The sequence below is a fragment of the Phyllobates terribilis genome, unplaced genomic scaffold, assembly GCF_046119375.1.
Source record: "Phyllobates terribilis strain yellow unplaced genomic scaffold, ASM4611937v1 Scaffold_693__1_contigs__length_808095, whole genome shotgun sequence".
Lineage (NCBI taxonomy): Eukaryota > Metazoa > Chordata > Amphibia > Anura > Dendrobatidae > Phyllobates > Phyllobates terribilis.
Window position 1 is genome coordinate 738,468 of NW_027363453.1, and position 15,334 is coordinate 753,801.

The 15,334-nt window shown below is 43.0% G+C and overlaps 9 non-coding genes and 1 pseudogene across 9 annotated transcripts; all 10 read right to left on the reverse strand.

Moving 5' to 3' along the window:
- Positions 1-562: 562 nt before the first annotated feature.
- Positions 563-753, reverse strand: LOC141236195 (U2 spliceosomal RNA). The gene has a single exon (XR_012301889.1). It is a non-coding gene; the product is annotated as a U2 spliceosomal RNA (small nuclear RNA).
- A 1,115-nt stretch (positions 754-1,868) lies between these two features.
- On the reverse strand, positions 1,869-2,059 carry LOC141236196 (U2 spliceosomal RNA). The gene has a single exon (XR_012301890.1). It is a non-coding gene; the product is annotated as a U2 spliceosomal RNA (small nuclear RNA).
- A 1,115-nt stretch (positions 2,060-3,174) lies between these two features.
- LOC141235982 (U2 spliceosomal RNA) lies at positions 3,175-3,365 on the reverse strand. Its single transcript, XR_012301681.1, has one exon. It is a non-coding gene; the product is annotated as a U2 spliceosomal RNA (small nuclear RNA).
- Positions 3,366-4,480: 1,115 nt separating this feature from the next.
- Positions 4,481-4,671, reverse strand: LOC141236197 (U2 spliceosomal RNA). Its single transcript, XR_012301891.1, has one exon. It is a non-coding gene; the product is annotated as a U2 spliceosomal RNA (small nuclear RNA).
- A 1,115-nt stretch (positions 4,672-5,786) lies between these two features.
- On the reverse strand, positions 5,787-5,977 carry LOC141236198 (U2 spliceosomal RNA). Its single transcript, XR_012301892.1, has one exon. It is a non-coding gene; the product is annotated as a U2 spliceosomal RNA (small nuclear RNA).
- A 1,115-nt stretch (positions 5,978-7,092) lies between these two features.
- On the reverse strand, positions 7,093-7,283 carry LOC141236209 (U2 spliceosomal RNA). The gene has a single exon (XR_012301903.1). It is a non-coding gene; the product is annotated as a U2 spliceosomal RNA (small nuclear RNA).
- Positions 7,284-8,398: 1,115 nt separating this feature from the next.
- LOC141236199 (U2 spliceosomal RNA) lies at positions 8,399-8,589 on the reverse strand. The gene has a single exon (XR_012301893.1). It is a non-coding gene; the product is annotated as a U2 spliceosomal RNA (small nuclear RNA).
- Positions 8,590-9,701: 1,112 nt separating this feature from the next.
- Positions 9,702-9,892, reverse strand: LOC141236200 (U2 spliceosomal RNA). Its single transcript, XR_012301894.1, has one exon. It is a non-coding gene; the product is annotated as a U2 spliceosomal RNA (small nuclear RNA).
- A 1,115-nt stretch (positions 9,893-11,007) lies between these two features.
- Positions 11,008-11,198, reverse strand: LOC141236201 (U2 spliceosomal RNA). The gene has a single exon (XR_012301895.1). It is a non-coding gene; the product is annotated as a U2 spliceosomal RNA (small nuclear RNA).
- A 1,115-nt stretch (positions 11,199-12,313) lies between these two features.
- LOC141236340 (U2 spliceosomal RNA) lies at positions 12,314-12,489 on the reverse strand (annotated as a pseudogene).
- Positions 12,490-15,334: the final 2,845 nt, after the last annotated feature.

Below are 15,334 nucleotides of genomic sequence, written 5' to 3' on the forward strand. Positions count from 1 at the left end.
TGGGTTGGGTTCTCTTTTATAGTCTGCAGGCATTAAATGAAAGAAGTCAGTGTTCCAGCAGAAGGAGACAACGTTTCAGAAAAGGCATTGTAGCAAACCAAAAAAGAAATTTTAAGCGCAGCAGAGTAACCAGCGCACATACCTGTTAGCTCAGGTGAGTTTAAAAGGCTGCTGTTGATAACAAGGGCATTTGCTAAATAGATGGTGTGTGTGCAACAATATACTGAAAGGTCAATTATATTGTGCAGCTTATCTCACCACCTGTAGTTATTTAGGTGAAAGCTCCAAAATGCTTGCCTAATATGTCTGTTTATCCAAAAGGAAGTAAAAAGGGAGAGCTAGAAAGATAGCATTGCATCACATTACATGGCAATGCAATGCACAGTTGCTGAAGTTGAACCAAAATGAGCTTGTAATCTGGCTTCTGCAACTTTGAACATGAAAAATCCAATGAGGAGAAGAAAAGCAAAGCCAAAGAGTCCATCCCAAAATCCGACAAACAAGCAAAATGAACAAAAAACATTGAATTCAATTCTTTCTGATTTTAGAAACTGCATTAAAGAAGGGGTGCACCGGTCCTGGAGATACTGCAATACCAGGTCAATGCGTGGAGTGGACAGAGCAAGCTCTTTTTCCATCTCCCTGTTCTAAAAATCCATTTAATATATGGTCCCCAGATAGGGGACGTATCAGATATTAAACTGATAAGAACAGATACTACACTTGATCTTAGCCAAAAGGCCGAGAAGCGATAACCAGAATTGGTTTCAAACTACGGAGCCACCCAAGGATCCTGAAAAGTCCATTTGTGGAGATGAGCTCCTGGACTCCCGTTAAGAAGACATGTTGTCAACCTCTAGATCCCTTACATGCCTGCACTTTTCGGCTTGCTGCTGCTGCAATCCACGCGTTTTAGATCTGCATAACTCCACCTCTTTAAACACAGCACCTTCACCCCCTGCTGTTCCCACCCGCCTCAACACCGTTGGAAGGGAGGAGAACCAATTAAGGCGGGGGGTGGGGTGGAACGAGCAGCTGTCTACCCTTAGCAGGAGGGCTCCTGATTACATACCTCTCCTGCTGCTGCTGCTGCTGGCTGTCCAGCAGCAGACTGAAGGTGGCTGCTGCTGTGCACAGGTATATAAAGGCTCAGAGCCTATTATGACACGCGCAGCCAGCGTTCCATTGCCACATTCCATCTACTGCAGGCAGGATACCTGGCTGGCTGAATGTCGCTGAGAAGCTCACAGAGACCGCCATAAGCAACAGTTTAACAGAATGCCACAGACTAATCAACCAAACTTTTTGGGTTGGGTTCTCTTTTATAGTCTGCAGGCATTAAATGAAAGAAGTCAGTGTTCCAGCAGAAGGAGACAACGTTTCAGAAAAGGCATTGTAGCAAACCAAAAAAGAAATTTTAAGCGCAGCAGAGTAACCAGCGCACATACCTGTTAGCTCAGGTGAGTTTAAAAGGCTGCTGTTGATAACAAGGGCATTTGCTAAATAGATGGTGTGTGTGCAACAATATACTGAAAGGTCAATTATATTGTGCAGCTTATCTCACCACCTGTAGTTATTTAGGTGAAAGCTCCAAAATGCTTGCCTAATATGTCTGTTTATCCAAAAGGAAGTAAAAAGGGAGAGCTAGAAAGATAGCATTGCATCACATTACATGGCAATGCAATGCACAGTTGCTGAAGTTGAACCAAAATGAGCTTGTAATCTGGCTTCTGCAACTTTGAACATGAAAAATCCAATGAGGAGAAGAAAAGCAAAGCCAAAGAGTCCATCCCAAAATCCGACAAACAAGCAAAATGAACAAAAAACATTGAATTCAATTCTTTCTGATTTTAGAAACTGCATTAAAGAAGGGGTGCACCGGTCCTGGAGATACTGCAATACCAGGTCAATGCGTGGAGTGGACAGAGCAAGCTCTTTTTCCATCTCCCTGTTCTAAAAATCCATTTAATATATGGTCCCCAGATAGGGGACGTATCAGATATTAAACTGATAAGAACAGATACTACACTTGATCTTAGCCAAAAGGCCGAGAAGCGATAACCAGAATTGGTTTCAAACTACGGAGCCACCCAAGGATCCTGAAAAGTCCATTTGTGGAGATGAGCTCCTGGACTCTCGTTAAGAAGACATGTTGTCAACCTCTAGATCCCTTACATGCCTGCACTTTTCGGCTTGCTGCTGCTGCAATCCACGCGTTTTAGATCTGCATAACTCCACCTCTTTAAACACAGCACCTTCACCCCCTGCTGTTCCCACCCGCCTCAACACCGTTGGAAGGGAGGAGAACCAATTAAGGCGGGGGATGGGGTGGAACGAGCAGCTGTCTACCCTTAGCAGGAGGGCTCCTGATTACATACCTCTCCTGCTGCTGCTGCTGCTGGCTGTCCAGCAGCAGACTGAAGGTGGCTGCTGCTGTGCACAGGTATATAAAGGCTCAGAGCCTATTATGACACACGCAGCCAGCGTTCCATTGCCACATTCCATCTACTGCAGGCAGGATACCTGGCTGGCTGAATGTCGCTGAGAAGCTCACAGAGACCGCCATAAGCAACAGTTTAACAGAATGCCACAGACTAATCAACCAAACTTTTTGGGTTGGGTTCTCTTTTATAGTCTGCAGGCATTAAATGAAAGAAGTCAGTGTTCCAGCAGAAGGAGACAACGTTTCAGAAAAGGCATTGTAGCAAACCAAAAAAGAAATTTTAAGCGCAGCAGAGTAACCAGCGCACATACCTGTTAGCTCAGGTCAGTTTAAAAGGCTGCTGTTGATAACAAGGGCATTTGCTAAATAGATGGTGTGTGTGCAACAATATACTGAAAGGTCAATTATATTGTGCAGCTTATCTCACCACCTGTAGTTATTTAGGTGAAAGCTCCAAAATGCTTGCCTAATATGTCTGTTTATCCAAAAGGAAGTAAAAAGGGAGAGCTAGAAAGATAGCATTGCATCACATTACATGGCAATGCAATGCACAGTTGCTGAAGTTGAACCAAAATGAGCTTGTAATCTGGCTTCTGCAACTTTGAACATGAAAAATCCAATGAGGAGAAGAAAAGCAAAGCCAAAGAGTCCATCCCAAAATCCGACAAACAAGCAAAATGAACAAAAAACATTGAATTCAATTCTTTCTGATTTTAGAAACTGCATTAAAGAAGGGGTGCACCGGTCCTGGAGATACTGCAATACCAGGTCAATGCGTGGAGTGGACAGAGCAAGCTCTTTTTCCATCTCCCTGTTCTAAAAATCCATTTAATATATGGTCCCCAGATAGGGGACATATCAGATATTAAACTGATAAGAACAGATACTACACTTGATCTTAGCCAAAAGGCCGAGAAGCGATAACCAGAATTGGTTTCAAACTACGGAGCCACCCAAGGATCCTGAAAAGTCCATTTGTGGAGATGAGCTCCTGGACTCCCGTTAAGAAGACATGTTGTCAACCTCTAGATCCCTTACATGCCTGCACTTTTCGGCTTGCTGCTGCTGCAATCCACGCGTTTTAGATCTGCATAACTCCACCTCTTTAAACACAGCACCTTCACCCCCTGCTGTTCCCACCCGCCTCAACACCGTTGGAAGGGAGGAGAACCAATTAAGGCGGGGGGTGGGGTGGAACGAGCAGCTGTCTACCCTTAGCAGGAGGGCTCCTGATTACATACCTCTCCTGCTGCTGCTGCTGCTGGCTGTCCAGCAGCAGACTGAAGGTGGCTGCTGCTGTGCACAGGTATATAAAGGCTCAGAGCCTATTATGACACGCGCAGCCAGCGTTCCATTGCCACATTCCATCTACTGCAGGCAGGATACCTGGCTGGCTGAATGTCGCTGAGAAGCTCACAGAGACCGCCATAAGCAACAGTTTAACAGAATGCCACAGACTAATCAACCAAACTTTTTGGGTTGGGTTCTCTTTTATAGTCTGCAGGCATTAAATGAAAGAAGTCAGTGTTCCAGCAGAAGGAGACAACGTTTCAGAAAAGGCATTGTAGCAAACCAAAAAAGAAATTTTAAGCGCAGCAGAGTAACCAGCGCACATACCTGTTAGCTCAGGTGAGTTTAAAAGGCTGCTGTTGATAACAAGGGCATTTGCTAAATAGATGGTGTGTGTGCAACAATATACTGAAAGGTCAATTATATTGTGCAGCTTATCTCACCACCTGTAGTTATTTAGGTGAAAGCTCCAAAATGCTTGCCTAATATGTCTGTTTATCCAAAAGGAAGTAAAAAGGGAGAGCTAGAAAGATAGCATTGCATCACATTACATGGCAATGCAATGCACAGTTGCTGAAGTTGAACCAAAATGAGCTTGTAATCTGGCTTCTGCAACTTTGAACATGAAAAATCCAATGAGGAGAAGAAAAGCAAAGCCAAAGAGTCCATCCCAAAATCCGACAAACAAGCAAAATGAACAAAAAACATTGAATTCAATTCTTTCTGATTTTAGAAACTGCATTAAAGAAGGGGTGCACCGGTCCTGGAGATACTGCAATACCAGGTCAATGCGTGGAGTGGACAGAGCAAGCTCTTTTTCCATCTCCCTGTTCTAAAAATCCATTTAATATATGGTCCCCAGATAGGGGACGTATCAGATATTAAACTGATAAGAACAGATACTACACTTGATCTTAGCCAAAAGGCCGAGAAGCGATAACCAGAATTGGTTTCAAACTACGGAGCCACCCAAGGATCCTGAAAAGTCCATTTGTGGAGATGAGCTCCTGGACTCCCGTTAAGAAGACATGTTGTCAACCTCTAGATCCCTTACATGCCTGCACTTTTCGGCTTGCTGCTGCTGCAATCCACGCGTTTTAGATCTGCATAACTCCACCTCTTTAAACACAGCACCTTCACCCCCTGCTGTTCCCACCCGCCTCAACACCGTTGGAAGGGAGGAGAACCAATTAAGGCGGGGGGTGGGGTGGAACGAGCAGCTGTCTACCCTTAGCAGGAGGGCTCCTGATTACATACCTCTCCTGCTGCTGCTGCTGCTGGCTGTCCAGCAGCAGACTGAAGGTGGCTGCTGCTGTGCACAGGTATATAAAGGCTCAGAGCCTATTATGACACGCGCAGCCAGCGTTCCATTGCCACATTCCATCTACTGCAGGCAGGATACCTGGCTGGCTGAATGTCGCTGAGAAGCTCACAGAGACCGCCATAAGCAACAGTTTAACAGAATGCCACAGACTAATCAACCAAACTTTTTGGGTTGGGTTCTCTTTTATAGTCTGCAGGCATTAAATGAAAGAAGTCAGTGTTCCAGCAGAAGGAGACAACGTTTCAGAAAAGGCATTGTAGCAAACCAAAAAAGAAATTTTAAGCGCAGCAGAGTAACCAGCGCACATACCTGTTAGCTCAGGTGAGTTTAAAAGGCTGCTGTTGATAACAAGGGCATTTGCTAAATAGATGGTGTGTGTGCAACAATATACTGAAAGGTCAATTATATTGTGCAGCTTATCTCACCACCTGTAGTTATTTAGGTGAAAGCTCCAAAATGCTTGCCTAATATGTCTGTTTATCCAAAAGGAAGTAAAAAGGGAGAGCTAGAAAGATAGCATTGCATCACATTACATGGCAATGCAATGCACAGTTGCTGAAGTTGAACCAAAATGAGCTTGTAATCTGGCTTCTGCAACTTTGAACATGAAAAATCCAATGAGGAGAAGAAAAGCAAAGCCAAAGAGTCCATCCCAAAATCCGACAAACAAGCAAAATGAACAAAAAACATTGAATTCAATTCTTTCTGATTTTAGAAACTGCATTAAAGAAGGGGTGCACCGGTCCTGGAGATACTGCAATACCAGGTCAATGCGTGGAGTGGACAGAGCAAGCTCTTTTTCCATCTCCCTGTTCTAAAAATCCATTTAATATATGGTCCCCAGATAGGGGACGTATCAGATATTAAACTGATAAGAACAGATACTACACTTGATCTTAGCCAAAAGGCCGAGAAGCGATAACCAGAATTGGTTTCAAACTACGGAGCCACCCAAGGATCCTGAAAAGTCCATTTGTGGAGATGAGCTCCTGGACTCCCGTTAAGAAGACATGTTGTCAACCTCTAGATCCCTTACATGCCTGCACTTTTCGGCTTGCTGCTGCTGCAATCCACGCGTTTTAGATCTGCATAACTCCACCTCTTTAAACACAGCACCTTCACCCCCTGCTGTTCCCACCCGCCTCAACACCGTTGGAAGGGAGGAGAACCAATTAAGGCGGGGGGTGGGGTGGAACGAGCAGCTGTCTACCCTTAGCAGGAGGGCTCCTGATTACATACCTCTCCTGCTGCTGCTGCTGCTGGCTGTCCAGCAGCAGACTGAAGGTGGCTGCTGCTGTGCACAGGTATATAAAGGCTCAGAGCCTATTATGACACGCGCAGCCAGCGTTCCATTGCCACATTCCATCTACTGCAGGCAGGATACCTGGCTGGCTGAATGTCGCTGAGAAGCTCACAGAGACCGCCATAAGCAACAGTTTAACAGAATGCCACAGACTAATCAACCAAACTTTTTGGGTTGGGTTCTCTTTTATAGTCTGCAGGCATTAAATGAAAGAAGTCAGTGTTCCAGCAGAAGGAGACAACGTTTCAGAAAAGGCATTGTAGCAAACCAAAAAAGAAATTTTAAGCGCAGCAGAGTAACCAGCGCACATACCTGTTAGCTCAGGTGAGTTTAAAAGGCTGCTGTTGATAACAAGGGCATTTGCTAAATAGATGGTGTGTGTGCAACAATATACTGAAAGGTCAATTATATTGTGCAGCTTATCTCACCACCTGTAGTTATTTAGGTGAAAGCTCCAAAATGCTTGCCTAATATGTCTGTTTATCCAAAAGGAAGTAAAAAGGGAGAGCTAGAAAGATAGCATTGCATCACATTACATGGCAATGCAATGCACAGTTGCTGAAGTTGAACCAAAATGAGCTTGTAATCTGGCTTCTGCAACTTTGAACATGAAAAATCCAATGAGGAGAAGAAAAGCAAAGCCAAAGAGTCCATCCCAAAATCCGACAAACAAGCAAAATGAACAAAAAACATTGAATTCAATTCTTTCTGATTTTAGAAACTGCATTAAAGAAGGGGTGCACCGGTCCTGGAGATACTGCAATACCAGGTCAATGCGTGGAGTAGACAGAGCAAGCTCTTTTTCCATCTCCCTGTTCTAAAAATCCATTTAATATATGGTCCCCAGATAGGGGACGTATCAGATATTAAACTGATAAGAACAGATACTACACTTGATCTTAGCCAAAAGGCCGAGAAGCGATAACCAGAATTGGTTTCAAACTACGGAGCCACCCAAGGATCCTGAAAAGTCCATTTGTGGAGATGAGCTCCTGGACTCCCGTTAAGAAGACATGTTGTCAACCTCTAGATCCCTTACATGCCTGCACTTTTCGGCTTGCTGCTGCTGCAATCCACGCGTTTTAGATCTGCATAACTCCACCTCTTTAAACACAGCACCTTCACCCCCTGCTGTTCCCACCCGCCTCAACACCGTTGGAAGGGAGGAGAACCAATTAAGGCGGGGGGTGGGGTGGAACGAGCAGCTGTCTACCCTTAGCAGGAGGGCTCCTGATTACATACCTCTCCTGCTGCTGCTGCTGCTGGCTGTCCAGCAGCAGACTGAAGGTGGCTGCTGCTGTGCACAGGTATATAAAGGCTCAGAGCCTATTATGACACGCGCAGCCAGCGTTCCATTGCCACATTCCATCTACTGCAGGCAGGATACCTGGCTGGCTGAATGTCGCTGAGAAGCTCACAGAGACCGCCATAAGCAACAGTTTAACAGAATGCCACAGACTAATCAACCAAACTTTTTGGGTTGGGTTCTCTTTTATAGTCTGCAGGCATTAAATGAAAGAAGTCAGTGTTCCAGCAGAAGGAGACAACGTTTCAGAAAAGGCATTGTAGCAAACCAAAAAAGAAATTTTAAGCGCAGCAGAGTAACCAGCGCACATACCTGTTAGCTCAGGTGAGTTTAAAAGGCTGCTGTTGATAACAAGGGCATTTGCTAAATAGATGGTGTGTGTGCAACAATATACTGAAAGGTCAATTATATTGTGCAGCTTATCTCACCACCTGTAGTTATTTAGGTGAAAGCTCCAAAATGCTTGCCTAATATGTCTGTTTATCCAAAAGGAAGTAAAAAGGGAGAGCTAGAAAGATAGCATTGCATCACATTACATGGCAATGCAATGCACAGTTGCTGAAGTTGAACCAAAATGAGCTTGTAATCTGGCTTCTGCAACTTTGAACATGAAAAATCCAATGAGGAGAAGAAAAGCAAAGCCAAAGAGTCCATCCCAAAATCCGACAAACAAGCAAAATGAACAAAAAACATTGAATTCAATTCTTTCTGATTTTAGAAACTGCATTAAAGAAGGGGTGCACCGGTCCTGGAGATACTGCAATACCAGGTCAATGCGTGGAGTGGACAGAGCAAGCTCTTTTTCCATCTCCCTGTTCTAAAAATCCATTTAATATATGGTCCCCAGATAGGGGACGTATCAGATATTAAACTGATAAGAACAGATACTACACTTGATCTTAGCCAAAAGGCCGAGAAGCGATAACCAGAATTGGTTTCAAACTACGGAGCCACCCAAGGATCCTGAAAAGTCCATTTGTGGAGATGAGCTCCTGGACTCCCGTTAAGAAGACATGTTGTCAACCTCTAGATCCCTTACATGCCTGCATTTTTCGGCTTGCTGCTGCTGCAATCCACGCGTTTTAGATCTGCATAACTCCACCTCTTTAAACACAGCACCTTCACCCCCTGCTGTTCCCACCCGCCTCAACACCGTTGGAAGGGAGGAGAACCAATTAAGGCGGGGGGTGGGGTGGAACGAGCAGCTGTCTACCCTTAGCAGGAGGGCTCCTGATTACATACCTCTCCTGCTGCTGCTGCTGGCTGTCCAGCAGCAGACTGAAGGTGGCTGCTGCTGTGCACAGGTATATAAAGGCTCAGAGCCTATTATGACACGCGCAGCCAGCGTTCCATTGCCACATTCCATCTACTGCAGGCAGGATACCTGGCTGGCTGAATGTCGCTGAGAAGCTCACAGAGACCGCCATAAGCAACAGTTTAACAGAATGCCACAGACTAATCAACCAAACTTTTTGGGTTGGGTTCTCTTTTATAGTCTGCAGGCATTAAATGAAAGAAGTCAGTGTTCCAGCAGAAGGAGACAACGTTTCAGAAAAGGCATTGTAGCAAACCAAAAAAGAAATTTTAAGCGCAGCAGAGTAACCAGCGCACATACCTGTTAGCTCAGGTGAGTTTAAAAGGCTGCTGTTGATAACAAGGGCATTTGCTAAATAGATGGTGTGTGTGCAACAATATACTGAAAGGTCAATTATATTGTGCAGCTTATCTCACCACCTGTAGTTATTTAGGTGAAAGCTCCAAAATGCTTGCCTAATATGTCTGTTTATCCAAAAGGAAGTAAAAAGGGAGAGCTAGAAAGATAGCATTGCATCACATTACATGGCAATGCAATGCACAGTTGCTGAAGTTGAACCAAAATGAGCTTGTAATCTGGCTTCTGCAACTTTGAACATGAAAAATCCAATGAGGAGAAGAAAAGCAAAGCCAAAGAGTCCATCCCAAAATCCGACAAACAAGCAAAATGAACAAAAAACATTGAATTCAATTCTTTCTGATTTTAGAAACTGCATTAAAGAAGGGGTGCACCGGTCCTGGAGATACTGCAATACCAGGTCAATGCGTGGAGTGGACAGAGCAAGCTCTTTTTCCATCTCCCTGTTCTAAAAATCCATTTAATATATGGTCCCCAGATAGGGGACGTATCAGATATTAAACTGATAAGAACAGATACTACACTTGATCTTAGCCAAAAGGCCGAGAAGCGATAACCAGAATTGGTTTCAAACTACGGAGCCACCCAAGGATCCTGAAAAGTCCATTTGTGGAGATGAGCTCCTGGACTCCCTTTAAGAAGACATGTTGTCAACCTCTAGATCCCTTACATGCCTGCACTTTTCGGCTTGCTGCTGCTGCAATCCACGCGTTTTAGATCTGCATAACTCCACCTCTTTAAACACAGCACCTTCACCCCCTGCTGTTCCCACCCGCCTCAACACCGTTGGAAGGGAGGAGAACCAATTAAGGCGGGGGGTGGGGTGGAACGAGCAGCTGTCTACCCTTAGCAGGAGGGCTCCTGATTACATACCTCTCCTGCTGCTGCTGCTGCTGGCTGTCCAGCAGCAGACTGAAGGTGGCTGCTGCTGTGCACAGGTATATAAAGGCTCAGAGCCTATTATGACACGCGCAGCCAGCGTTCCATTGCCACATTCCATCTACTGCAGGCAGGATACCTGGCTGGCTGAATGTCGCTGAGAAGCTCACAGAGACCGCCATAAGCAACAGTTTAACAGAATGCCACAGACTAATCAACCAAACTTTTTGGGTTGGGTTCTCTTTTATAGTCTGCAGGCATTAAATGAAAGAAGTCAGTGTTCCAGCAGAAGGAGACAACGTTTCAGAAAAGGCATTGTAGCAAACCAAAAAAGAAATTTTAAGCGCAGCAGAGTAACCAGCGCACATACCTGTTAGCTCAGGTGAGTTTAAAAGGCTGCTGTTGATAACAAGGGCATTTGCTAAATAGATGGTGTGTGTGCAACAATATACTGAAAGGTCAATTATATTGTGCAGCTTATCTCACCACCTGTAGTTATTTAGGTGAAAGCTCCAAAATGCTTGCCTAATATGTCTGTTTATCCAAAAGGAAGTAAAAAGGGAGAGCTAGAAAGATAGCATTGCATCACATTACATGGCAATGCAATGCACAGTTGCTGAAGTTGAACCAAAATGAGCTTGTAATCTGGCTTCTGCAACTTTGAACATGAAAAATCCAATGAGGAGAAGAAAAGCAAAGCCAAAGAGTCCATCCCAAAATCCGACAAACAAGCAAAATGAACAAAAAACATTGAATTCAATTCTTTCTGATTTTAGAAACTGCATTAAAGAAGGGGTGCACCGGTCCTGGAGATACTGCAATACCAGGTCAATGCGTGGAGTGGACAGAGCAAGCTCTTTTTCCATCTCCCTGTTCTAAAAATCCATTTAATATATGGTCCCCAGATAGGGGACGTATCAGATATTAAACTGATAAGAACAGATACTACACTTGATCTTAGCCAAAAGGCCGAGAAGCGATAACCAGAATTGGTTTCAAACTACGGAGCCACCCAAGGATCCTGAAAAGTCCATTTGTGGAGATGAGCTCCTGGACTCCCGTTAAGAAGACATGTTGTCAACCTCTAGATCCCTTACATGCCTGCACTTTTCGGCTTGCTGCTGCTGCAATCCACGCGTTTTAGATCTGCATAACTCCACCTCTTTAAACACAGCACCTTCACCCCCTGCTGTTCCCACCCGCCTCAACACCGTTGGAAGGGAGGAGAACCAATTAAGGCGGGGGGTGGGGTGGAACGAGCAGCTGTCTACCCTTAGCAGGAGGGCTCCTGATTACATACCTCTCCTGCTGCTGCTGCTGCTGGCTGTCCAGCAGCAGACTGAAGGTGGCTGCTGCTGTGCACAGGTATATAAAGGCTCAGAGCCTATTATGACACGCGCAGCCAGCGTTCCATTGCCACATTCCATCTACTGCAGGCAGGATACCTGGCTGGCTGAATGTCGCTGAGAAGCTCACAGAGACCGCCATAAGCAACAGTTTAACAGAATGCCACAGACTAATCAACCAAACTTTTTGGGTTGGGTTCTCTTTTATAGTCTGCAGGCATTAAATGAAAGAAGTCAGTGTTCCAGCAGAAGGAGACAACGTTTCAGAAAAGGCATTGTAGCAAACCAAAAAAGAAATTTTAAGCGCAGCAGAGTAACCAGCGCACATACCTGTTAGCTCAGGTGAGTTTAAAAGGCTGCTGTTGATAACAAGGGCATTTGCTAAATAGATGGTGTGTGTGCAACAATATACTGAAAGGTCAATTATATTGTGCAGCTTATCTCACCACCTGTAGTTATTTAGGTGAAAGCTCCAAAATGCTTGCCTAATATGTCTGTTTATCCAAAAGGAAGTAAAAAGGGAGAGCTAGAAAGATAGCATTGCATCACATTACATGGCAATGCAATGCACAGTTGCTGAAGTTGAACCAAAATGAGCTTGTAATCTGGCTTCTGCAACTTTGAACATGAAAAATCCAATGAGGAGAAGAAAAGCAAAGCCAAAGAGTCCATCCCAAAATCCGACAAACAAGCAAAATGAACAAAAAACATTGAATTCAATTCTTTCTGATTTTAGAAACTGCATTAAAGAAGGGGTGCACCGGTCCTGGAGATACTGCAATACCAGGTCAATGCGTGGAGTGGACAGAGCAAGCTCTTTTTCCATCTCCCTGTTCTAAAAATCCATTTAATATATGGTCCCCAGATAGGGGACGTATCAGATATTAAACTGATAAGAACAGATTTTGCGTTTATATTTAAAATATCGTAGTCTTTATCTTTTCTTCAGAGCTTTAAAATAACATCTTCCATAGGTGATAGTTCCATATACTCAGGGCTCTTTTCTTTCCAAGCTTCTTCATATCCATTAGGTAGTACATATAAATTTCACTTAATGCCAGTCTTATACAATCCTTGACTTCTATATAGTCTCTTTTAAACAACAATATGTTTCTCGTCTTCCATAGAGCACTTTTAACACAACTCAAAGTGCACCATAAAACTCTCTCTTTTTCTTTCGTCATGTTTGGTAAAATCCCATATAAAACCACTTCATGGCTTAAAAAATTAAGACCAGATAAAAATTTTAAAAGCTCACCACAGTCTTTCCACACTTGCTGTGCAAAATCACAATTCCAAATAAGGTGCATAGTAGTCTCATCATTATTGCACTGATGCCTCGGGCAGGTTTGTATAGTGCTCAGTCTTCTTTTATACTGGAAATCACGAGTCGGTAAACATTCCTGCACAATCATCCAAGCTAAGTCTTTATGTTGATTCATCAGGTAAGGTGCATTTGTTAAATTCCATATTTTAGTGACTCTGCTATATGAATAATGGCTTATGGGCGTCAAAGTTTCTTTCTTTTTTAATTGCTGCAGCAGCTTCCTTGCATTCTTCAATGTCTCCATCTCAAAAGAATCTAGGCCATATAATCTGATAACTTTCTCCAGGATGGCATATTGTTGTGGAGGTGATAACAACACTGGGCTTGTTAAAGAAATGGATATCCACTTTCGCCTCCTAAAAATGTGGCCAGCTGCATATCTTAAAAAATGTGCCCAAGGGCTTGAAGCAAACATATATTTAAAACAGAGGCTAAAAAACTTGGAGTATAAAAACAGTTTGACGTTGGGAACATCCTTACCACCAAGGTGGTGCATCTTGTACATTGTTTCTCTCTTCACCTTTTCGAACTTAGAGTTCCACACAAATTCAAACAGCATTCTCTGTAATCTTCTCGCTGTAAGGTCACTTGGGGGATAAACATAACTGAGATATAACATGACAGGAAGCAGAAGGGCCTTAATAATTAAAACTTTACCTTCGATTGTTAATTTTCTTAATTTCCAAAAGTCAATCTTCTTTTGTATTTTGTCCCTTACTCCATCCCAGCTCTTCATTCCATCATTCTGTCGATCAAAAATCACGCCCAGAATTTTAATCTTCTCTGACTGCATCGGGAGATCAGGGATGGACACATCCGCCCAATTGCCACGGACAAAACAATCACATTTCTCAATGTTTAACTTAAAACCTGAGGCTTCACAAAAAAAATTGGTCGTTCTTATAGCTCTCCTGAGAGCGGCAGGTGATGAACAAAAAATAGTAATATCATCCATGTAGCCCATTACCTTCACATCTCTTCCATGTCCTCCAGGGATAGGGACACCTTTAATCACTTTATCCTCTCGTAGCATAGATAAAAGAGGCTCTATTGCACATATAAATAGCACTGGGGACAAAGGGCAGCCTTGCTTCACACCTGAATGCAAAAACACTTCATTAGACAAAAATCCATTGATTAAAATTTTACTAAAAGAGTTCTTATATAAAAGTGCCACTTGCTTGATAAAAATTTCAGGGAAGCCCATTTTTTTTAAAACCAACCATAAAAAACAATGAGAGACACGATCAAAAGCCTTTTGAAAATCCAACGATAAAATTGCTAAGTCTTGCTTCCTGGATTGCTGGTACCATATGACATCGCGGATGGTATTGAGATGCTCCGCAACTCCTCTTCCTGGCACCCCACATACCTGGTCTTCATAAATAACTTTGGATAAAACTTTTTTAAAACGGTTCACTAAAATTTTGGACATCAACTTGTAATCAACATTCAACAGTGTGATTGGTCTCCAGTTTGCCAGATGGGATTTGGCTCCTTTTTTAAAAATCAGGGAGACCAGACCACTTCTCCAAGATATAGGCAGGATATCACACTTAAAAGCTTCTTTGATTACTAAAAACAAGTCGGGTTTTAAAAAATTCCAAAATTCACGATAAAATTCAACAGGCAAACCGTCAGAACCAGGGGTTTTCCCATAGGAAAAACTTTTGATAGCAGCATCTACTTCCGACAAGGTGACTTCAGTGCATAACAATTCTTGGTCTTCGCGGCTCAGACTATTTTTTAATGAATTAAGGGCATCTTCAGTAAAAGACTGGTCTATAGTTTTCTCATTAAAAAGCTGCTGATAAAACTGGTGAGCTTGGTTGAGCATACCTTCAGTTGTAGTTTCACCCTCTAATTCTGTTATCATTTCCTTAGCAGCAACTACTTTTTTAAAAAAAAATCTTGAGCACTTTTCATTTTTCTCCATCACTTCAATTTTTGAGTTATAAATTATTTCCTTACCCTTCGACTCTATACTCTTTTTAATTTCTTTTTTTGTTGCTTCAATTAAATCGTCCATTTCAAGTCCCACATCTCTTAGTTGATAACAGGTCTGCAATTTAGTAATAAGCCTTTTATGCCAAGCGGACTTTTCTCTTGCATTGGCTATGCTGACCTTGATAAAAAAACTTTTTATCTTCATCTTGCTGTATTCCCACCATTCTAGCAGAGTTAAAAATTTTTGTTGTTTTGTTCTTAAATAATTAAAAAACGCTTTAAAATCTGTTCTTACCTTAGGATCTTGTAACAATGTTGTATTTAGCCTCCAAACTCCTCTTGCCTTGACAAGCCCAGGTAATTCTAACTCTGATAGCAACATCTTATGATCTGAAAAAATGTTTGGGATTAAGACAACAGATTTGACATTCACATATTGGGACATGAAAATAAAATCAATACGAGATTTAGAAGAAGAGTTCTCCCAAGTATAACCG